Source organism: Furipterus horrens, unplaced genomic scaffold, assembly GCF_987537825.1.
Source record: "Furipterus horrens unplaced genomic scaffold, mFurHor1.1.pri manual_scaffold_8, whole genome shotgun sequence".
Classification (NCBI taxonomy): Eukaryota; Metazoa; Chordata; class Mammalia; order Chiroptera; family Furipteridae; genus Furipterus; species Furipterus horrens.
This window is the reverse complement of record NW_028327178.1, coordinates 81335405-81358865: the sequence shown is the minus strand read 5'-3', so window position 1 is coordinate 81358865 and position 23461 is coordinate 81335405. Positions and strand designations below refer to the sequence as shown.

General features: G+C 43.4%; 1 pseudogene; it reads left to right on the top strand.

Annotated features, from left to right (window-relative positions):
• LOC150003233 (maestro heat-like repeat-containing protein family member 7) overlaps positions 1 to 23461 on the top strand; it is a 76461-nt pseudogene that overhangs the window by 4249 nt on the left and 48751 nt on the right.

The following is a 23461-nucleotide window of genomic DNA, read 5'->3' as shown; positions in this document are numbered from 1 at the left end:
CTCATTGTTGCTTGAGTTCTCTTGTTCTCCGTTTCAAGATGTCTCTTGCCTTCTAGCTAATCTTCTATTTTTTGCCCAAGTCCTAGAATCAGCCCAAGGAGCCTTGTTCCTTTTAGTGGAGAATGGTACTTAGAAGCCAAGGTCTTGGTGCTGGCTGTATTTACTACTATTGGGATGTCTCTGCTTCTTTCTCTTGGCTTAATGCTCCAGCAGCCTCTGGTGGCCAAGAGGGCCCTGAAGTTCTAGGCTCTCATAGGTCCTCAGAAGGAGGAGACACACTTTCTTAAATAAAGAGCTCTATTGCCCTGCTCACCCAAGAGCCCATCCCTGGACCAGTCACTGTGGCGGTGGGCACAGGGCTCTTTTTATTGGCCAAGCTTGGGTTGCAGACCCATGCCTATTTGAAGAAGGGGATAGGTGGGGCTTCAAGGGTTCAGCTTCATCTAACTATATGGAATGGGTAACCCACAGGGAAGGCAGGAATTCTTTTACCAAAGGAAAGATGAGCAAACCTGGGGCTGACAAAATAGCAAGTATCTACTACTATAACAAATGAGAGTTTCATTATAAATTGTGATAATGGTTGAAAAAAGAGAGTAAGCTGATGCACAAGAGGATCACAGTGGGACCCCCATTAACCCAAAGGTCAGGGGAGGCCTCTTTGAGGAGAGGCAGGCAAGCTTAGACCTGAAGGACAGGTGTGGGACCTGGGCAAGGGGACATGGCAGTGAATTGGTCCAGGTAGAGGAAACTGCCTTGTGCAAAGGCCCTGAGCATGGAAGCTTGTCTGGCCAGTGTGGCCAGAGCATGGTGAGTGAGGGAGAGCAGCGACAGTAAGGCTGGGGGTGGGGTCAGGGAGGCTGACCTGGCAGGGCCTTGAAGGCGCTGACAAGGATGCTGACTTTATGCTCAGTGAACTGGGGTGCCATTGAAGGGTCAGGGTAGGGGGAGCCCAGTCTGGCTGCCGGGAGAGTAAGGATTAGAGAAGCCCAGTTGGGGAGGAGAGAAGGGACTGTGGGTCCCTAGGTATATTATATCTTTCTACTCCTTTCTTCCCTCATCGAAACAACGACATGCAGAAGCCTTTGATGACGTGGCCTCATGCCTGGTGAACGTGCCGGGGAAGAAAGAGGATGGGAACAAAATGACTCTGGTATGCATCCTGCCCAACAAACAGCTGACTTCCTGGGATGCCCCCCAGCCCCCACTCCCCAGCCCCAGTCATCCCTGTTTCTCTGCCCAGCTCCTCTTTTCTCCATGGTGTTCATCACCATCCGATGCACAAGATGCTTTCCTATTTTTATCGGTCTCTCTCGCTATATGTATCTCCTATGCACTGGGCATTTTGATCTGTCTTATTCACAGCTGTATTCCCAGCATCTACTGTGGTGCCTGGCATATCAGAGGTGCTCAGTAAGTTTTCTAAACAACTAAATGAATTGTGAGACGGTCTGTACTGGAGACAGAAAGGCTGGAAATGGCCTGTTTCAGGACATAGGCCTGACGCAGGTCTTGGCCACGCACCAGGCCTCGGGAGGCCAGAGAAAGCCAGTGTCTGCAGGACTTGTTGAGGGCCAGTTGGGGCAGACGGGACAGGCTGGTGGACACGAATATGACACACAGAATGTGGGCAAGGCTGGCTGATAGACAGAGTCTGGAGGTAGGGGATAAGGACTTATAGGGGGGAGGCCCTGCCCTGCCCTCAGGCTGATTCAGAGGCCAGCTCAATGCAGCATGTGGGTGGGGGTGGGGAGAAGGTGACAGAACTATGAAGAGGTGTTGCATTTGGGAAGCATCTGTCTTTACCCCACGGCATTGTTCCAGTTGTCCACCTTGCTCTTGCCACACTAGCCTTCTTCTGTTCCATACCAAACTCATTCTTACCTCAGGGCCTTTGCACTTGTTATTCTGTCAGGAAGGTTCTTCCTATAAGATAGGCCTAAATAAAACTGAAGTGAGGTCTGTGTTACATAATGTATGCACAGCACTGAGCACGGTCCCAGCACAGAAAGATTTTGTTACTGCAATCACTCGGCAAATTTAGGTGAGCCCTTGCTATGTGCCAGGCACTGTTTCAGGCACTAGAGATACACTAGTGAAATGACATTCTACTTTGGAGAGACAGACAGACCCTCCTTCTTGTTTTTCACATGGCTACCTCTTTCTTGTCATTCAGGACTCAGTCTAAATATTATCTCCCCTGAGAGGCCTTCCTGGACAGTTTGTTCTAAGTGAGCCATCCCTCTCCCATCACTTTAGTAGCCAAAGTCACTAATCGCTGTTTAACAAACTGCCTCAACACTTAGTGGTTTAAAAGTTCACTCTGACAGCCAGGGAAGTAAGGATGGAAAGGGCCCAATTTCTCATGATTCTAAAGTGTGACTGGGCTCAGCGGGTGGTTCTTCTGCTCTGTGTGGTGTAGACAGAGATCACTGGGGGAGGGGGCCTGGAACATCCAAGATGACCCCATCTTCCCAAGTCTCTGTGTACCTGACGTTGCCATTCCATGGCAGCTGGGTTGCAGAGGGGAAGGGCTGCCAGTTCCTTTAAGGGTTAGGCCAGAAACTGCACAGCAGCACTTGCATGGCCTTCTGTTGGTCCAAACGAGTGGTGGGATGAGCCCAGAGCCGTCTTGATAGGCAGAGTAAGAAAGAACTTGTGGGATCTTGAACCCACCACACTGTTCATCTGATTACCTTGTTTTGCTTTCTTTACTATATGAAGTCATTTTATTCATTATTTTATTTATTTCATGTTTTTTTCTCCTTCTTCTGCCCTAAGATAAGGAGAATGAATAGATGAATTGGACATTAGTAAATGTGTTGCCTCTCTCAGGTAGCAGAGTGCCTTAATCTGATTAGGACGTGTCCTCAAGAAGGGTAGATAGCAGAAGGCCCATAGGAGGTATTACATATGGTGAGATTTCAGCTTGAGGTGTGGGGGACCCTTTCTGTCCCCGCAGCCGCTGCTTCTCCCTTAGTTGACTGGCAAAGGGGGAGAATTCTGCAGCCCCTGATATCTGTCCTCTTCCAAACGCTGGACTTCAAGGATTATCCACACACCCCTGCGGTCACCTTCTCAAGGCTCACCCACTCCCCAGATGTTCCCTTTGTGGTTTCTCATTTCTCTTGAGCAACGCTGGGGCTGGCAGCTGGGGAGGAGCAAGCTGACATGCCTGCAGGCGGCGGGTGGCTGATGCAGGGGTAGGGACAGCCCCTGAAAGCTGGGTTCAGTGCGGCTCTCACCCTGTGACTTTGCCCTCTGCTGCCCCCGAGGCTGAGAATGTCATCACCCTCCAGAAGAGCCAGGATGTGCTGGAAGGTGAAGGAGAGAAGAAGACTATGGTGAAGAAGATGATGGTGCGAGAGCCACGTCTGGTCTGTGGCATTGGGGTGGGAGGAGCGGAAGTCCTGAGTCTACCCACTGATGAGCCAGGGGGCTAGGCGGGGAGAGGAGAGATGAGGAGGCAGGGCACTTGGCCTTGAGTCTCAGCTCCACCTCTAGCTGTTCTCTGCCTGTCTAGAGGGAGCCCAGGCAAGTCATGTCCCTTCTCTGAGCCTCACTCTGCTCACCTGTGACAATGCCTGTGTCACTGCTTGGCGGGGGAGAACACAATCCAATGGTTTACTGTAGAGCATTGTGTACCTGGGAGCAGTTTTATTACTTAATACCAAAAGTTAGTTCTGGTGGGGAATTTTCTTATCATTTTGCTAAATACAGTCATTTCTCAGTTATCCACCAGCATGTGCTGGATGGGGATAAGCAGAGAAGTTTCCAAAATCATACTTAGCTTTGAGTCCCTTAGAGAGGGAAAATATCCCTGCCCTTGATACCTTCATTTAACTAATATTAATTGAGCACCTATTGTCTGTAGGTAGTATATCAAAAGTGAGAAGTAATTAGAAGAACATTTTAAAAGGAATTCAACTGGATTTCTCTCAAGGGCCCTTTGTGGTGTTTTTGCTTTGGGCTAGTAAGCTCGTAGAGCAGTTTCTACTGAAGTTCTCCATGATTGAACTGCATTCTCTGCTTCATATGGTCTTGGGTCAGTTGCTTCCTTTCTTAAGTGATCAAATTTGAAACAGATTCTAATTTTTGGATCCAAAAACTTTCCATTTCCCACATCACCATGTTCTGTTATCAATACCTGATCTTCAGAACCTTCAATTTTTACTGGAGTAAACTGGTCCAAGTTATATTGTGCAAATGCATGGGCTGCTCCTTCTCTGAGAAGATGATCATTATTAAGCAGTAACTGAACATCGTTAAACACCTCATTAAATTCTCCAGGAGGGGCATGAATGATGAATTTTGCTGCGATACGTACCTTCTCCTCATCAGACAACTGCTCCTCCAGGTCCGCCATTTCCCTTCGGCGACAAACCGCGGCGGCAACGGCGGCCCTGCGCGCGGCGCGCCCCCTCTTGAGGGTTTCAAAGGCTGGGAGATTTGGGGGAGCTCTAGGGGAGATCTCAATAGCATGTTCATTAGCTTTCTGCTGAGGAGCCAAAATGAGATTTATTTCCCTGACTTCATCTGTCCTTGGGTGTGGTTGGCACTAATTGGATTTCTGTTATCTATGTCAGTGAGTAGGGTGATTTAAGTTATTTATCCTCTGGTTAGGAAACAAAGGATTTCACGATTTACCAGATGGTTGTAAACTTCTTGGTCATTTAACTATCTCAGTTTGCCTGTTCCACTTGTCCTGGTCTACAAGCCTGTGTCAGAAGAACACTTAACTGCTTTTCACTGGTGCGTTGGCATGAGCAAGGGCCCCATTGGCTGGGAACTCCTGTGTCATCATGTCGACCTCACAAAGACTGTAACACTGGCCTGGGCTTGGGGGAGCCTAGGTAACCTGAGAGGTGGCTCTGGAAACATTCCAGGAGTGGGGGCAGCCTTCACAGCCTTCACAAGGCAGTTACGGTCTTGACCCCACCCACCCTTCCTGGGTAAAAGTCTCTCTCCTAGGGTTTTAATTCCACAGTTGGAACTTCATACCTTTGTCTTAAAGCTGAATTTTCTGTTACCACATGGATACTCCAGAAGGAGGTAAGGCATTGAACTTTACACCAGCAACTTCAAGCTCACGGAGAAAATTTTGTGAGTGTGGTGGGTGGGAGTTGGGGGCAGGTGAGGGGGAAGAGAGTGAGAAGAAGACTCAAGGAGGCAGTCCCATAGGTTGGGGGACAGAGAAGGCAGACAACCCGGAAGCAAGACTTGGTCTTTTTCTCAAGTCCCCCTGCTCCCACTGTACCCTTACCCAGGGGGAGGAAGAGATGGTGAGGATGAATATTTATTGAGGGCCTACTGGGGGCCAGGCCCTGTGACCATCACTCTCTGCATTATTCACTTTGTTCCCTACAGTAATCTTGTGGATTGCATATTAAGATTGATGCTCATTGTGGTAAGGCTACGTGCCCAGGCTAACACAGCTGGTGGGAGACAGAGCAGGTTTTGAATTCAGGTCTATCTAATTCCAAAGCCCGGGGTTTGTGTATTATAAGCATTGGGAGACTTTTGTTGCTTTCATTGATCTTTTCCTTTTAGGATAGAGGCTTAATAGTGGCAGAGGGTTTAGAGAATGAGAAATGGGAAGACGTAGATTCACTCAGTGATTCATGCTTGGAGAATCTCTGAAATATTGTAGGGAAACCTGAGTGTAGAGGACCTGGGCTTGAATCCTGCCTCTGCCACTTGCTGGGGACTTTGCAAAAATCACTTTATATCTGTGAACAGTCTGAATTAATATGCCAGTAAATAAGGTTAATGACACTTACGTTGAAGAGTTGTCATTCATTCATTCATTCAATTTTTTATTTTATGAATATTTTCTGAACTTCCCCTGTGTGCTAGGCACTATGTCATGTGCTGGGAAAACAAGGGTAACTAGACAGCTAGACACTCACTAAGCTCATTTTCTAGATGGAGACGTATATGTACAAGTAAATAAACAGAACAATCCTCTGATAAAAGAGTTGCTCATGTGAGGAAGGTTCCTCACCCACATTTGAGGGTCTCAGGAAGACTCCTTGAAGAAAGAGATTCTTAAGCTGGCATCTAATACGTGACTATATGTTAGCCAGGGGAGGTGATGGAAGTTTAGTTGGGTAGCCTTGGGTAAGTTTATAGGAAGAAAGAAGAGTATTTGCAAAGTCCCCGAGTCAAAAGGTTGGTCAATGCACTTGAGGCACTGGGAGAAGTTGTGAATGGCTTGAGCACGGGATGCAACTTAATTGAGAGTGACTCAAGGATTGCACCAGGGAAGGGGATGGATGTCGCTGAAGAGATGGAGGGGTGAGGCATGTGGGCAGAGCTTACTGGTAAAGGAAATACACATATCAGACAGCAGATCAGGGTGTCCATCCACCAGCTATGTGATCATCACTTTGGGGAGAGGAGGTAGGGAAGAGCTTGACCAAAAGGCTGATTCCTGGACCCCTTCAGAGCTACAAAGTAGAGTTTCTGAGAGCAAGGTCCAGCAATCTGTCTTTTAAAAAAATATGTAAACTATACCCCCACCCCAGAGTCTGAAAGCCTATGAGAAGTCACAGAGGAGGTCCGAGAGGGAAATGGTGTAGTTGGATTTACAAGCATTTTTCCTTTATTTGAGAATATCAATATTTCCACTTAATTCCTGAAAGAGTCTTGACAGAAAATCTGTAGTTGGCGGTTCTTTTCTTTCAGCAGCTGAAAAATGTATAGCACTTCTCTTTGGCCTCGTGGTTTCACATAAGAAATCCACTGCCATTCAAAGGGATGTTCTCTTAGAGGTAATGTTCTCTGGCTTCTCTGAAGATTTTTTTTATTTCTCTTCTTTTTCTTTTAGTTTTCAGAAGTTTAATCATGATGTTTTGAAATGGATTTCTTTGGGTTTATCCCATTTTGGATTTTCTCAGCTTCCTGAATCTGTATGTTTATATCTTTCACTAAATTTGGTTTATTTTCAGCTACTATTTCTTAGAAATTTTTTTTTTCAGGATTCTTTCTCTTCTCCATCTGGAATTCTCATGATAAAAATGATTATAGCTATATATATAATTTCCTCCTACATATCTCTGAGTCTGTATTTTTTCAGCCTGTTTTCTCTTTGTCAGTGAAATTAAGTAAATTTATTGATCTGTTCATCAAGTTCATTGATTTATCGTCTGTCATCTCTACTCTGCTATTGAGCTCATCTAGCGAGTTAAAAATTCTTTTTTAGTTATTGTGCCTTTACAATAACTTCTACTTTAATTCCAGTTATTGTATTTTTAATAACTTTATGTATTGATTGAGATTTTGTATTTTTATATGTTTCAAGAATGCTCAGAAATTCTGTACTTCTGATTCATCTCAGTGTTGGCATTAGTTGATTATCTTTTCTTAAGATAAGATTTTCCTATTTTTTGGTATGATGAGTGATTTTTGATTGTATCTTTGGTGCTCTGGACATCAAAAGTCTCTTGACCCTACTTTAATCTTCTGCTTCAGCAGGGAGTCAACCTTGGTCTGCTTTGTTCCTCTGGCACTGCTGGGGCTGCCTGTAGGGGCAGACGGTGCTTCCCTGGGACATATGTTGTCCTTGGAGATCCAGGAACTGTGGGACCTGGCAAGTTCTCTGCCACTGGGTAGAGGGCCCAGAGATGCAGGGCTCTGCTAACACTGACACTGAAGTTGGATTGGCCTGTCACTGCCTAGATGTAGATGAAGAGTGGGGATTTGGGCACCTCACTGGGACTTCCCCTCTATTGGACTTCTCCTTTCCTGATCTTTTGGTCAGAAAGCAAGCTTTTCTTCTCCTTTTTCTCTCTCTGTGCGCATGTGTGTGTGTGTTTGTAAGCATTCTTGGCAGAACTGTGTTGCAGGCCTCTCTGGTGCTCAGTCGGGGTTTTATGGGAGATAAAAAGAAAACCGGGGAGCACTCACTATCATGTCATCCCTTAAGTCCTGAGGTCTCTAGCTAGTTCACTGACTTGTCTGTTGAGCTTTTTTCAGGGTATTTAGTTGTATTTAGGAGGCAGGAGTAGGGAAAAGTGGGTCTATCCCCTGTTGGCTGTAACAAGCATTTAAAAATTGTGATACAATACACTTAGCATAAAATGTATTGTTAGTAACATTTAGTACCTTCACAATGTTGGGTAACACCACTACCTAGTTCCAGGATATTTTTTGTCAGTCCAAAAGGAAACTGTGTACCCATTAAGCATCACTTCCCAGTCCCTCCTTTCTCTGCCCTGGCAACTTTTTTGTCTGCTTTAATGTGCTTTCAGCATCTCTAGATTTGATTATTCTAGTTATTTTATATAAATGGAAGCATCCAATATGTGACCTTTTGTGTCTGGCTTCTTTCACTTAGCACATTTTCAAAGTTTATGTTTAGCATGTATTTAATTCTTTTCTATGGCTGAATAAAATTCCGTTGTATGGATATACCATTTTTGTTTATCCATTCACCAGCTGACAAACATTAGGGGTATTTCTACCTTTGGCTGTTGTTAATAGTGCTGCTACGAACATGTGTGTACAAGTTTTTGTTGGAACACCAATTTTCAATTCTTTTGAGTATATACATAAGAGTAGAATTGCTGGATTGTATGATAATTCTATGCTTAACTTCTTGAAGAATTACCCAGTTGGTTTTTACAGAGGTTACATCATTTTACATTCCCACAAGCAGTGGGATTCCAACTTCCCACATCCAATTTGAGGGCTCCAATTACTATACATCCTTGCCAACACTTGTAATTTTCCATTAAAAAATTATAACCATCCTAATGGTGTGAAGTAGTATCTCTTTTTGGTTTTGATTTGCATTTCCTTAATGACGAATGATGTTGAGCATCTTTTCATGTGCTTGTTGGTTATATATATATATATATATATATATATATATATATATATATATATATATATATACACATTTCTTAAAAATATTTTATATATATGGTCTTTCCAGAAGGTATCCAGCCATGTAATATGAAAAATAGAGACATTTATTGAAGAAGCTACAGGTTACAAGAGTCATTGTACATAGGACAATGATGCCCCAGTTCCCTTCAAAGTAGGCACCTTGGGACCTCACACAGTTCTCCCAGTCACCATCAGCTGCCCTGTGGTATTTTCCTGAAACTCATTGGTTTTAGTTTTGGGGAAAGCCAGAAGTACCAAACCTGGGCTGTAAGGGGGGCCGAGTCACCTGGGTGATTTGATGTTTCACCAAGAACTCTGCACAAGATGTGATGAATGAGCAAGCACATCGTCCTCATGAAGCTGCAATCACCTGTCGCTCCTAGCCGCAGCCTTCTGAGTCATGCGAACAGTTTCTTCGGAGGCGTGTTCAAGCTGAATGCAGAACCGATGCAGATTCATGCTCTACTCGCTCAGTCACTTTGGATGTGACAGCCACGCAGCACACATGCTCACTCAGCGGTGGCTACCACCTTCACTGACTAGTACAGTGCAGTCATCATCATTTACACATGTGTATTCCAGTCCACTCGCCTTGGCTACCAGCTTACATTGGTGTTGCACAAACCTTTCTTGTTCTTTAACCATGGCTGGACTTTTTCCAGACGGACTATTTTTCAAGTATATATGTGTATGTGTGTGTGTGTGTGTGTGTGTGTGTGTGTGTGTGTGTGTATACCCCCCCCACTTCCCTTTGGAGAAGTGTCCTGTTTAAGTCATTTGCTGATTTAAAAATTGGGTTATCTTTTTGTTGTTAAGTTGTTAGAGTTTTTTAATTTTTAGTTTTCTCTATATTTTTATTTATTGAATTGATTGGGGTGACATTGGTCAATAAAATCATATAGGTTTCAGGTGTATAATTCTATATGCATCAGCTGTATATTGTATTGTGTATTCACCACGCCAAGTGGTGAGTTCTTTATATATTGTGGATTCTAAACTCTTGTGAGATATATGATTTACAAATATTTTCTCTATTCTGTAGATATTTCTCTTCTTAAAAGTATTTTTCTTTTAAAAAAGATTTTATTTATTTATTTTTAGAGAGAAAGGAAGGGAGGGAGAAAGAGAGGGAGAGAAACATCAATGTGTGGTTACCTCTCTCATGCCCCCAAACGGGAACCTGGTGTGCAACCCAGGCATGTACTCTGACTGGAATCAAACTGGCGACCTTTTGGTTTGCAGGCCGACGCTCTATCCACTGAGCCACACCGGGCAGGGTCCATATATATTTTAGAATATGTTTGTCTAGGTCTTCAGAAAAATCTTGCTGGCATTTGTATTGGAATGCTATTAATTTATCCATCTATTTGAAGTTTTCCTTTATATAGGATATAGCTTTTACTAGAACTGAAAAATTCTCCCTCAAGATCTATTGTATTTTTCGATAGGTTAATTCCTATGTACTTTATAGTTTTTATTGCTTGCATGAATCATATCTTATTTTTTAATACAATTCCTCTTTTGTACTGATGATGCTTGATGGTATAGAGAAATTTTGTTTCTGTATGTTGAACTTTTAAAAATACAACTTTATTGAGTTATAATTTAGATATCATAAAATTTCCCCACTTTAAGTGTATAATTTAATGGTACTAAAATACACACAGAATTGTGCAACTATCACCACAATCAACTGTAGAACGTTTTCATCAACACCCCCCACCCCCCAAGAAACCCCCAAACCTCTTAGATATCATCCCAAACCCACTGTCCCCCAGTTCTAGGCAACCACTAATCTACTCTCTGTATAAATTTACCTGTTTTGGACTTTTCATATAAATATGTGGTCCTTTGTGATCGAAACACAGTAACCCCACTTAATTCCTTCCCCCTAATTTATATGCTGTCCTGGTAATGCATATTCATTATTTTCTTAATCCTATAACATCATTATTGTTTTATGTAGTTAATGTTCTTATAGTTACCCAAATATTAATCTTTCTTTTATTTCATTGCTTATTGCATCTCAGACCTTCCATCTGACATTGATTTCCTATGGCTTGAAGAGCATACTTTAGAATTTCCTTTAGTGAATTCTGCTGATGGTAAACTTTTATCATTTTTTGTCTGAAAAAGATTGCCTCTAGTTCTCTTTCATTCCTTTAAAAAATGTTAAAACAATGAAAACTTGAAGAAAAATTGAAAGCACAGTATAAAATTTTTTGTCTGTGAATAATTTGATTAAATGGCCAAGTGATGTCCCACATCCCTGAATTTTGTTTTTTATTTCTTACAAAAAAGAACAAAGGTTAACCATCAAAATCATGAAATCAATGTTAATACACTGTTACCATCTAATTCGCAGACCCCATTCAAATGTCACTGATTGTCCCGGTAATTTTTTCTGGAAGAAAAAGATCCAGTGCAGAATAACTCACTGCACTTCTTTGTCTAGTTTGTTTTGTTTCCTCAGTCCTCACCTCAGCCTTTCCTTGACTTTCATGTTCTTTTTTTCTTTCTGAACATGTGCTTTAATGAGCTGTCAGGCCAAGGGGGCAGCAGCTGAGCAGAGCTCAGGGCCTAGAGGGGAGTCACCCATGGCTCCCCTTTGTCACCTCAGGAAGCCTATTTTTTTCCTTTCAACCCTGAGAAAGTGTCAGAGGCTTGGCTAGCAGTCTTGTGGATGGTTTTCTGGGTGTACTTGGCCACCCCGCCCATGGCTGCAGCCTGGGCTACCCCTTCCACTTGTGCTTCAGGTCCTGCAAGCCCTTGCTGGCTATGGCTGCAGGGGGCCTCTGAGGAGTCAAGGGTACTGAAGCCACATTGGATCTCCGGACTTTCATGTTCTTGATACATTTGAAGATTACAGGCCAGCTGTTTTGTAAGTTGCACCCAGGTTTGGGTTTGTCTGATGCTTCCCCATGATCACCTCCGTGTCATGCGCCTTTGGCAGGAAGAGCATGGAAGGGGAGCTAGCCTTTTCTCATGGCGTCCCACCTGGTGGTGTGTGATTTTGGCTTGTTCCGTTACTGATGATGCTCACTTCGGTCACGTGAGTGAGATGGTTGCTGCCAAGTTCACCACTGTGAAGTCACTATTTACCGCTTTGTAATAAATATTGTGTGAGGAGGTTATCTGAAACTGTGTAAATACCTCATTCCTCATCAAACTTTCTACTTATTCATTTACTTGTTTATATTAGTATGGAGTTGTGGCTTCCTAGTTTATTCAATGGACTGCATCATGTGTTGCTGCCATTATTTATTGTGATACCGAAACTTTCCCCAGTTTGACCAGTGGACTCCTCTTCAAGCAAGCTTTTGTGCCCTTTGACATAGCCTCATTGTTGCTTGAGTTCTCTTGTTCTCCGTTTCAAGATGTCTCTTCCTTGTCTTCTAGTTCATCTTCTATTTTTCCTGCCCAAGTCCTAGAATCAGCCCAAGGAGCCTTGTTCCTTTTAGTGGAGAATGGTACTTAGAAGCCAAGGTCTTGGTGCTGGCCGTATTTACTACTATTGGGATGACTCTGCTTCTTTCTCTTGGCTTAATGCTCCAGCAGCCTCTGGTGGCCAAGAGGGCCCTGAAGTTCTAGGCTCTCATAGGTCCTCAGAAGGAGAAGACACACTTTCTTAAATAAAGAGCTCTATTGCCCTGCTCACCCAAGAGCCCATCCCTGGACCAGTCACTGTGGCGATGGGCACAGGACTCTTTTTATTGGCCAAGCTTGGGTTGCAGACCCGCGCCTATTTGAAGAGGGGGATAGGTGGGGCTTCAAGGGTTCAGCTTCATCTAACTATATGGAATGGGTAACCCACAGGGAAGGCAGGAATTCTTTTACCAAAGGAAAGATGAGCAAACCTGGGACTGACAAAATAGCAAGTATCTACTACTATAACAAATGAGAGTTTCATTATAAATTGTGATAATGGTTGAAAAAAGAGAGTAAGTTGATGCACAAGAGGATCACAGTGGGACCCCCATTAACCCAAAGGTCAGGGGAGGCCTCTTTGAGGAGAGGCAGGCAAGCTTAGACCTGAAGGACAGGTGTGGGACCTGGGCAAGGGGACATGGCAGTGAATTGGTCCAGGTAGAGGAAACTGCCTTGTGCAAAGGCCCTGAGCATGGAAGCTTGTCTGGCCAGTGTGGCCAGAGCATGGTGAGTGAGGGAGAGCAGCGACAGTAAGGCTGGGGGTGGGGTCAGGGAGGCTGACCTGGCAGGGCCTTGAAGGCGCTGACAAGGATGCTGACTTTATGCTCAGTGAACTGGGGTGCCATTGAAGGGTCAGGGTAGGGGGAGCCCAGTCTGGCTGCCGGGAGAGTAAGGATTAGAGAAGCCCAGTTGGGGAGGAGAGAAGGGACTGTGGGTCCCTAGGTATATTATATCTTTCTACTCCTTTCTTCCCTCATCGAAACAACGACATGCAGAAGCCTTTGATGACGTGGCCTCATGCCTGGTGAACGTGCCGGGGAAGGGAGAGGATGGGAACAAAATGACCCTGGTATGCATCCTGCCCAACAAACAGCTGACTTCCTGGGATGCCCCCCAGCCCCCACTCCCCAGCCCCAGCCATCCCTGTTTCTCTGCCCAGCTCCTCTTTTCTCCATGGTGTTCATCACCATCCGATGCACAAGATGCTTTCCTATTTTTATCGGTCTCTCTCGCTATATGTATCTCCTATGCACTGGGCATTTTGATCTGTCTTATTCACAGCTGTATTCCCAGCATCTACTGTGGTGCCTGGCATATCAGAGGTGCTCAGTAAGTTTTCTAAACAACGAAATGAATTGTGAGAGGGTCTGTACTGGAGACAGAAAGGCTGGAAATGGCCTGTTTCAGGACATAGGCCTGACGCAGGTCTTGGCCACGCACCAGGCCTCGGGAGGCCAGAGAAAGCCAGTGTCTGCAGGACTTGTTGAGGGCCAGTTGGGGCAGACGGGACAGGCTGGTGGACACGAATATGACACACAGAATGTGGGCAAGGCTGGCTGATGGACAGAGTCTGGAGGTAGGGGATAAGGACTTATAGGGGGGAGGCCCTGCCCTGCCCTCAGGCTGATTCAGAGGCCAGCTCAATGCAGCATGTGGGTGGGGGTGGGGAGAAGGTGACAGAACTATGAAGAGGTGTTGCATTTGGGAAGCATCTGTCTTTACCCCACGGCATTGTTCCAGTTGTCCACCTTACTCTTGCCACACTAGCCTTCTTCTGTTCCATACCAAACTCATTCTTACCTCAGGGCCTTTGCACTTGTTATTCTGTCAGGAAGGTTCTTCCTATAAGATAGGCCTAAATAAAACTGAAGTGAGGTCTGTGTTACATAATGTATGCACAGCACTGAGCACGGTCCCAGCACAGAAAGACTTTGTTACTGCAATCACTCGGCAAATTTAGGTGAGCCCTTGCTATGTGCCAGGCACTGTTTCAGGCACTAGAGATACACTAGTGAAATGACATTCTACTTTGGAGAGACAGACAGACCCTCCTTCTTGTTTTTCACATGGCTACCTCTTTCTTGTCATTCAGGACTCAGTCTAAATATTATCTCCCCTGAGAGGCCTTCCTGGACAGTGTTCTAAGTGAGCCATCCCTCTCCCATCACTTTAGTAGCCAAAGTCATTAATCGCTGTTTAACAAACTGCCTCAACACTTAGTGGTTTAAAAGTTCACTCTGACAGCCAGGGAAGTAAGGATGGAAAGGGCCCAATTTCTCATGATTCTAAAGTGTGACTGGGCTCAGCGGGTGGTTCTTCTGCTCTGTGTAGTGTAGACAGAGATCACTGGGGGAGGGGGCCTGGAACATCCAAGATGACCCCATCTTCCCAAGTCTCTGTGTACCTGACGTTGCCATTCCATGGCAGCTGAGTTCCAGAGGGGAAGGGCTGCCAGTTCCTTTAAGGGTTAGGCCAGAAACTGCACAGCAGCACTTGCATGGCCTTCTGTTGGTCCAAACGAGTGGTGGGATGAGCCCAGAGCCGTCTTGATAGGCAGAGTAAGAAAGAACTTGTGGGATCTTGAACCCACCACACTGTTCATCTGATTACCTTGTTTTGCTTTCTTTACTATATGAAGTCATTTTATTCATTATTTTATTTATTTCATGTTTTTTTCTCCTTCTTCTGCCCTAAGATAAGGAGAATGAATAGATGAATTGGACATTAGTAAATGTGTTGCCTCTCTCAGGTAGCAGAGTGCCTTAATCTGATTAGGACGTGTCCTCAAGAAGGGTAGATAGCAGAAGGCCCATAGGAGGTATTACATATGGTGAGATTTCAGCTTGAGGTGTGGGGGACCCTTTCTGTCCCCGCAGCCGCTGCTTCTCCCTTAGTTGACTGGCAAAGGGGGAGAATTCTACAGCCCCTGATATCTGTCCTCTTCCAAACGCTGGACTTCAAGGATTATCCACACACCCCTGCGGTCACCTTCTCAAGGCTCACCCACTCCCCAGATGTTCCCTTTGTGGTTTCTCATTTCTCTTGAGCAACGCTGGGGCTGGCAGCTGGGGAGGAGCAAGCTGACATGCCTGCAGGCGGCGGGTGGCTGATGCAGGGGTAGGGACAGCCCCTGAAAGCTGGGTTCAGTGCGGCTCTCACCCTGTGACTTTGCCCTCTGCTGCCCCCGAGGCTGTGAATGTCATCACCCTCCAGAATAGCCAGCATGTGCTGGAAGGTGAAGGAGAGAAGAAGACTATGGTGAAGAAGATGATGGTGCGAGAGCCACGTCTGGTCTGTGGCATTGGGGTGGGAGGAGCGGAAGTCCTGAGTCTACCCACTGATGAGACAGGGAGCTAGGCGGGGAGAGGAGAGATGAGGAGGCAGGGCACTTGGCCTTGAGTCTCAGCTCCACCTCTAGTTGTTCTCTGCCTGTCTAGAGGGAGCCCAGGCAAGTCATGTCCCTTCTCTGAGCCTCACTCTGCTCATCTGTGACAATGCCTGTGTCACTGCTTGGCGGGGGAGAACACAATCCAATGGTTTACTGTAGAGCATTGTGTACCTGGGAGCAGTTTTATTACTTAATACCAAAAGTTAGTTCTGGTGGGGAATTTTCTTATCATTTTGCTAAATACAGTCATTTCTCAGTTATCCACCAGCATGTGCTGGATGGGGATAAGCAGAGAAGTTTCCAAAATCATACTTAGCTTTGAGTCCCTTAGAGAGGGAAAATATCCTTGCCCTTGATACCTTCATTTAACTAATATTAATTGAGCACCTATTGTCTGTAGGTACTAAATCAAAAGTGAGAAGTAATTAGAAGAACATTTTAAAAGGAATTCAACTGGATTTCTCTCAAGGGCCCTTTGTGGTGTTTTTGCTTTGGGCTAGTAAGCTCGTAGAGCAGTTTCTACTGAAGTTCTCCATGATTGAACTGCATTCTCTGCTTCATATGGTCTTGGGTCAGTTGCTTCCTTTCTTAAGTGATCAAATTTGAAACAGATTCTAATTTTTGGATCCAAAAACTTTCCATTTCCCACATCACCATGTTCTGTTATCAATACCTGATCTTCAGAACCTTCAATTTTTACTGGAGTAAACTGGTCCAAGTTATATTGTGCAAATGCATGGGCTGCTCCTTCTCTGAGAAGATGATCATTATTAAGCAGTAACTGAACATCGTTAAACACCTCATTAAATTCTCCAGGAGGGGCATGAATGATGAATTTTGCTGCGATACGTACCTTCTCCTCATCAGACAACTGCTCCTCCAGGTCCGCCATTTCCCTTCGGCGACAAACCGCGGCGGCAACGGCGGCCCTGCACGCGGCGCGCCCCCTCTTGAGGGTTTCAAAGGCTGGGAGATTTGGGGGAGCTCTAGGGGAGATCTCAATAGCATGTTCATTAGCTTTCTGCTGAGGAGCCAAAATGAGATTTATTTCCCTGACTTCATCTGTCCTTGGGTGTGGTTGGCACTAATTGGATTTCTGTTATCTATGTCAGTGAGTAGGGTGATTTAAGTTATTTATCCTCTGGTTAGGAAACAAAGGATTTCACGATTTACCAGATGGTTGTAAACTTCTTGGTCATTTAACTATCTCAGTTTGCCTGTTCCACTTGTCCTGGTCTACAAGCCTGTGTCAGAAGAACACTTAACTGCTTTTCACTGGTGCGTTGGCATGAGCAAGGGCCCCATTGGCTGGGAACTCCTGTGTCATCATGTCGACCTCACAAAGACTGTAACACTGGCCTGGGCTTGGGGGAGCCTAGGTAACCTGAGAGGTGGCTCTGGAAACATTCCAGGAGTGGGGGCAGCCTTCACAGCCTTCACAAGGCAGTTACGGTCTTGACCCCACCCACCCTTCCTGGGTAAAAGTCTCTCTCCTAGGGTTTTAATTCCACAGTTGGAACTTCATACCTTTGTCTTAAAGCTGAATTTTCTGTTACCACATGGATACTCCAGAAGGAGGTAAGGCATTGAACTTTACACCAGCAACTTCAAGCACACGGAGAAAATTTTGTGAGTGTGGTGGGTGGGAGTTGGGGGCAGGTGAGGGGGAAGAGAGTGAGAAGAAGACTCAAGGAGGCAGTCCCATAGGTTGGGGGACAGAGAAGGCAGACAACCCGGAAGCAAGACTTGGTCTTTTTCTCAAGTCCCCCTGCTCCCACTGTACCCTTACCCAGGGGGAGGAAGAGATGGTGAGGATGAATATTTATCGAGGGCCTACTGGGGGCCAGGCCCTGTGACCATCACTCTCTGCATTATTCACTTTGTTCCCTACAGTAATCTTGTGGATTGCATATTAAGATTGATGCTCATTGTGGTAAGGCTACGTGCCCAGGCTAACACAGCTGGTGGGAGACAGAGCAGGTTTTGAATTCAGGTCTATCTAATTCCAAAGCCCGGGGTTTGTGTATTATAAGCATTGGGAGACTTTTGTTGCTTTCATTGATCTTTTCCTTTTAGGATAGAGGCTTAATAGTGGCAGAGGGTTTAGAGAATGAGAAATGGGAAGACGTAGATTCACTCAGTGATTCATGCTTGGAGAATCTCTGAAATATTGTAGGGAAACCTGAGTGTAGAGGACCTGGGCTTGAATCCTGCCTCTGCCATTTGCTGGGGACTTTGCAAAAATCACTTTATATCTGTGAACAGTCTGAATTAATATGCCAGTAAATAAGGTTAATGACACTTACGTTGAAGAGTTGTCATTCATTCATTCATTCAATTTTTTATTTTATGAATATTTTCTGAACTTCCCCTGCATGCTAGGCACTATGTCATGTGCTGGGAAAACAAGGGTAACTAGACAGCTAGACACTCACTAAGCTCATTTTCTAGATGGAGACGTATATGTACAAGTAAATAAACAGAGCAATCCTCTGATAAAAGAGTTGCTCATGTGAGGAAGGTTCCTCACCCACATTTGAGGGTCTCAGGAAGACTCCTTGAAGAAAGAGATTCTTAAGCTGGCATCTAATACGTGACTATATGTTAGCCAGGGGAGGTGATGGAAGTTTAGTTGGGTAGCCTTGGGTAAGTTTATAGGAAGAAAGAAGAGTATTTGCAAAGTCCCCGAGTCAAAAGGTTGGTCAATGCACTTGAGGCACTGGGAGAAGTTGTGAATGGCTTGAGCACGGGATGCAACTTAATTGAGAGTGACTCAAGGATTGCACCAGGGAAGGGGATGGATGTCGCTGAAGAGATGGAGGGGTGAGGCATGTGGGCAGAGCTTACTGGTAAAGGAAATACACATATCAGACAGCAGATCAGGGTGTCCATCCACCAGCTATGTGATCATCACTTTGGGGAGAGGAGGTAGGGAAGAGCTTGACCAAAAGGCTGATTCCTGGACCCCTTCAGAGCTACAAAGTAGAGTTTCTGAGAGCAAGGTCCAGCAATCTGTCTTTTAAAAAAATATGTAAACTATACCCCCACCCCAGAGTCTGAAAGCCTATGAGAAGTCACAGAGGAGGTCCGAGAGGGAAATGGTGTAGTTGGATTTACAAGCATTTTTCCTTTATTTGAGAATATCAATATTTCCACTTAATTCCTGAAAGAGTCTTGACAGAAAATCTGTAGTTGGCGGTTCTTTTCTTTCAGCAGCTGAAAAATGTATAGCACTTCTCTTTGGCCTCGTGGTTTCACATAAGAAATCCACTGCCATTCAAAGGGATGTTCTCTTAGAGATAATGTTCTCTGGCTTCTCTGAAGATTTTTTTATTTCTCTTCTTTTTCTTTTAGTTTTCAGAAGTTTAATCATGATGTTTTGAAATGGATTTCTTTGGGTTTATCCCATTTTGGATTTTCTCAGCTTCCTGAATCTGTATGTTTATATCTTTCACTAAATTTGGTTTATTTTCAGCTACTATTTCTTAGAAATTTTTTTTTCAGCATTCTTTCTCTTCTCCATCTGGAATTCTCATGATAAAAATGATTATAGCTATATATATAATTTCCTCCTACATATCTCTGAGTCTGTATTTTTTCAGCCTGTTTTCTCTTTGTCAGTGAAATTAAGTAAATTTATTGATCTGTTCATCAAGTTCATTGATTTATCGTCTGTCATCTCTACTCTGCTATTGAGCTCATCTAGCGAGTTAAAAATTCTTTTTTAGTTATTGTGCCTTTACAATAACTTCTACTTTAATTCATTATTGTATTTTTAATAACTTTATGTATTGATTGAGATTTTGTATTTTTATATGTTTCAAGAATGCTCAGAAATTCTGTACTTCTGATTCATCTCAGTGTTGGCATTAGTTGATTATCTTTTCTTAAGATAAAATTTTCCTATTTTTTGGTATGATGAGTGATTTTTGATTGTATCTTTGGTGCTCTGGACATCAAAAGTCTCTTGACCCTACTTTAATCTTCTGTTTCAGCAGGGAGTCAACCTTGGTCTGCTTTGTTCTTCTGGCACTGCTGGGGCTGCCTGTAGGGGCAGACGGTGCTTCCCTGGGACATATGTTGTCCTTGGAGATCCAGGAACTGTGGGACCTGGCAAGTTCTCTGCCACTGGGTGGAGGGCCCAGAGATGCAGGGCTCTGCTAACACTGACACTGAAGTTGGATTGGCCTGTCACTGCCTAGATGTAGATGAAGAGTGGGGATTTGGGCACCTCACTGGGACTTCCCCTCTATTGGACTTCTCCTTTCCTGATCTTTTGGTCAGAAAGCAAGCTTTTCTTCTCCTTTTTCTCTCTCTGTGCGCATGTGTGTGTGTGTTTGTAAGCATTCTTGGCAGAACTGTGTTGCAGGCCTCTCTGGTGCTCAGTCGGGGTTTTATGGGAGATAAAAAGAAAACCGGGGAGCACTCACTATCATGTCATCCCTTAAGTCCTGAGGTCTCTAGCTAGTTCACTGACTTGTCTGTTGAGCTTTTTTCAGGGTATTTAGTTGTATTTAGGAGGCAGGAGTAGGGAAAAGTGGGTCTATCCCCTGTTGGCTGTAACAAGCATTTAAAAATTGTGATACAATACACTTAGCATAAAATGTATTGTTAGTAACATTTAGTACCTTCACAATGTTGGGTAACACCACTACCTAGTTCCAGGATATTTTTTGTCAGTCCAAAAGGAAACTGTGTACCCATTAAGCATCACTTCCCAGTCCCTCCTTTCTCTGCCCTGGCAACTTTTTTGTCTGCTTTAATGTGCTTTCAGCATCTCTAGATTTGATTATTCTAGTTATTTTATATAAATGGAAGCATCCAATATGTGACCTTTTGTGTCTGGCTTCTTTCACTTAGCACATTTTCAAAGTTTATGTTTAGCATGTATTTAATTCTTTTCTATGGCTGAATAAAATTCCGTTGTATGGATATACCATTTTTGTTTATCCATTCACCAGCTGACAAACATTAGGGGTATTTCTACCTTTGGCTGTTGTTAATAGTGCTGCTACGAACATGTGTGTACAAGTTTTTGTTGGAACACCAATTTTCAATTCTTTTGAGTATATACATAAGAGTAGAATTGCTGGATTGTATGATAATTCTATGCTTAACTTCTTGAAGAATTACCCAGTTGGTTTTTACAGAGGTTACATCATTTTACATTCCCACAAGCAGTGGGATTCCAACTTCCCACATCCAATTTGAGGGCTCCAATTACTATACATCCTTGCCAACACTTGTAATTTTCCATTAAAAAATTATAACCATCCTAATGGTGTGAAGTAGTATCTCTTTTTGGTTTTGATTTGCATTTCCTTAATGACGAATGATGTTGAGCATCTTTTCATGTGCTTGTTGGTTATATATATATATATATATATATATATATACACATTTCTTAAAAATATTTTATATATATGGTCTTTCCAGAAGGTATCCAGCCATGTAATATGAAAAATAGAGACATTTATTGAAGAAGCTACAGGTTACAAGAGTCATTGTACATAGGACAATGATGCCCCAGTTCCCTTCAAAGTAGGCACCTTGGGACCTCACACAGTTCTCCCAGTCACCATCAGCTGCCCTGTGGTATTTTCCTGAAACTCATTGGTTTTAGTTTTGGGGAAAGCCAGAAGTACCAAACCTGGGCTGTAAGGGGGGCCGAGTCACCTGGGTGATTTGATGTTTCACCAAGAACTCTGCACAAGATGTGATGAATGAGCAAGCACATCGTCCTCATGAAGCTGCAATCACCTGTCGCTCCTAGCCGCAGCCTTCTGAGTCATGCGAACAGTTTCTTCGGAGGCGTGTTCAAGCTGAATGCAGAACCGATGCAGATTCATGCTCTACTCGCTCAGTCACTTTGGATGTGACAGCCACGCAGCACACATGTTCACTCAGCGGTGGCTACCACCTTCACTGACTAGTACAGTGCAGTCATCATCATTTACACATGTGTATTCCAGTCCACTCGCCTTGGCTACCAGCTTACATTGGTGTTGCACAAACCTTTCTTGTTCTTTAACCATGGCTGGACTTTTTCCAGACGGACTATTTTTCAAGTATATATGTGTATGTGTGTGTGTGTGTGTGTGTGTGTGTGTGTGTGTGTGTGTGTGTGTATACCCCCCCCACTTCCTTTGGAGAAGTGTCCTGTTTAAGTCATTTGCTGATTTAAAAATTGGGTTATCTTTTTGTTGTTAAGTTGTTAGAGTTTTTTAATTTTTAGTTTTCTCTATATTTTTATTTATTGAATTGATTGGGGTGACATTGGTCAATAAAATCATATAGGTTTCAGGTGTATAATTCTATATGCATCAGCTGTATATTGTATTGTGTATTCACCACGCCAAGTGGTGAGTTCTTTATATATTGTGGATTCTAAACTCTTGTGAGATATATGATTTACAAATATTTTCTCTATTCTGTAGATATTTCTCTTCTTAAAAGTATTTTTCTTTTAAAAAAGATTTTATTTATTTATTTTTAGAGAGAAAGGAAGGGAGGGAGAAAGAGAGGGAGAGAAACATCAATGTGTGGTTACCTCTCTCATGCCCCCAAACGGGAACCTGGTGTGCAACCCAGGCATGTACTCTGACTGGAATCAAACTGGCGACCTTTTGGTTTGCAGGCCGACGCTCTATCCACTGAGCCACACCGGGCAGGGTCCATATATATTTTAGAATATGTTTGTCTAGGTCTTCAGAAAAATCTTGCTGGCATTTGTATTGGAATGCTATTAATTTATCCATCTATTTGAAGTTTTCCTTTATATAGGATATAGCTTTTACTAGAACTGAAAAATTCTCCCTCAAGATCTATTGTATTTTTCGATAGGTTAATTCCTATGTACTTTATAGTTTTTATTGCTTGCATGAATCATATCTTATTTTTTAATACAATTCCTCTTTTGTACTGATGATGCTTGATGGTATAGAGAAATTTTGTTTCTGTATGTTGAACTTTTAAAAATACAACTTTATTGAGTTATAATTTAGATATCATAAAATTTCCCCACTTTAAGTGTATAATTTAATGGTACTAAAATACACACAGAATTGTGCAACTATCACCACAATCAACTGTAGAACGTTTTCATCAACACCCCCCACCCCCCAAGAAACCCCCAAACCTCTTAGATATCATCCCAAACCCACTGTCCCCCAGTTCTAGGCAACCACTAATCTACTCTCTGTATAAATTTACCTGTTTTGGACTTTTCATATAAATATGTGGTCCTTTGTGATCGAAACACAGTAACCCCACTTAATTCCTTCCCCCTAATTTATATGCTGTCCTGGTAATGCATATTCATTATTTTCTTAATCCTATAACATCATTATTGTTTTATGTAGTTAATGTTCTTATAGTTACCCAAATATTAATCTTTCTTTTATTTCATTGCTTATTGCATCTCAGACCTTCCATCTGACATTGATTTCCTATGGCTTGAAGAGCATACTTTAGAATTTCCTTTAGTGAATTCTGCTGATGGTAAACTTTTATCATTTTTTGTCTGAAAAAGATTGCCTCTAGTTCTCTTTCATTCCTTTAAAACATGTTAAAACAATGAAAACTTGAAGAAAAATTGAAAGCACAGTATAAAATTTTTTGTCTGTGAATAATTTGATTAAATGGCCAAGTGATGTCCCACATCCCTGAATTTTGTTTTTTATTTCTTACAAAAAAGAACAAAGGTTAACCATCAAAATCATGAAATCAATGTTAATACACTGTTACCATCTA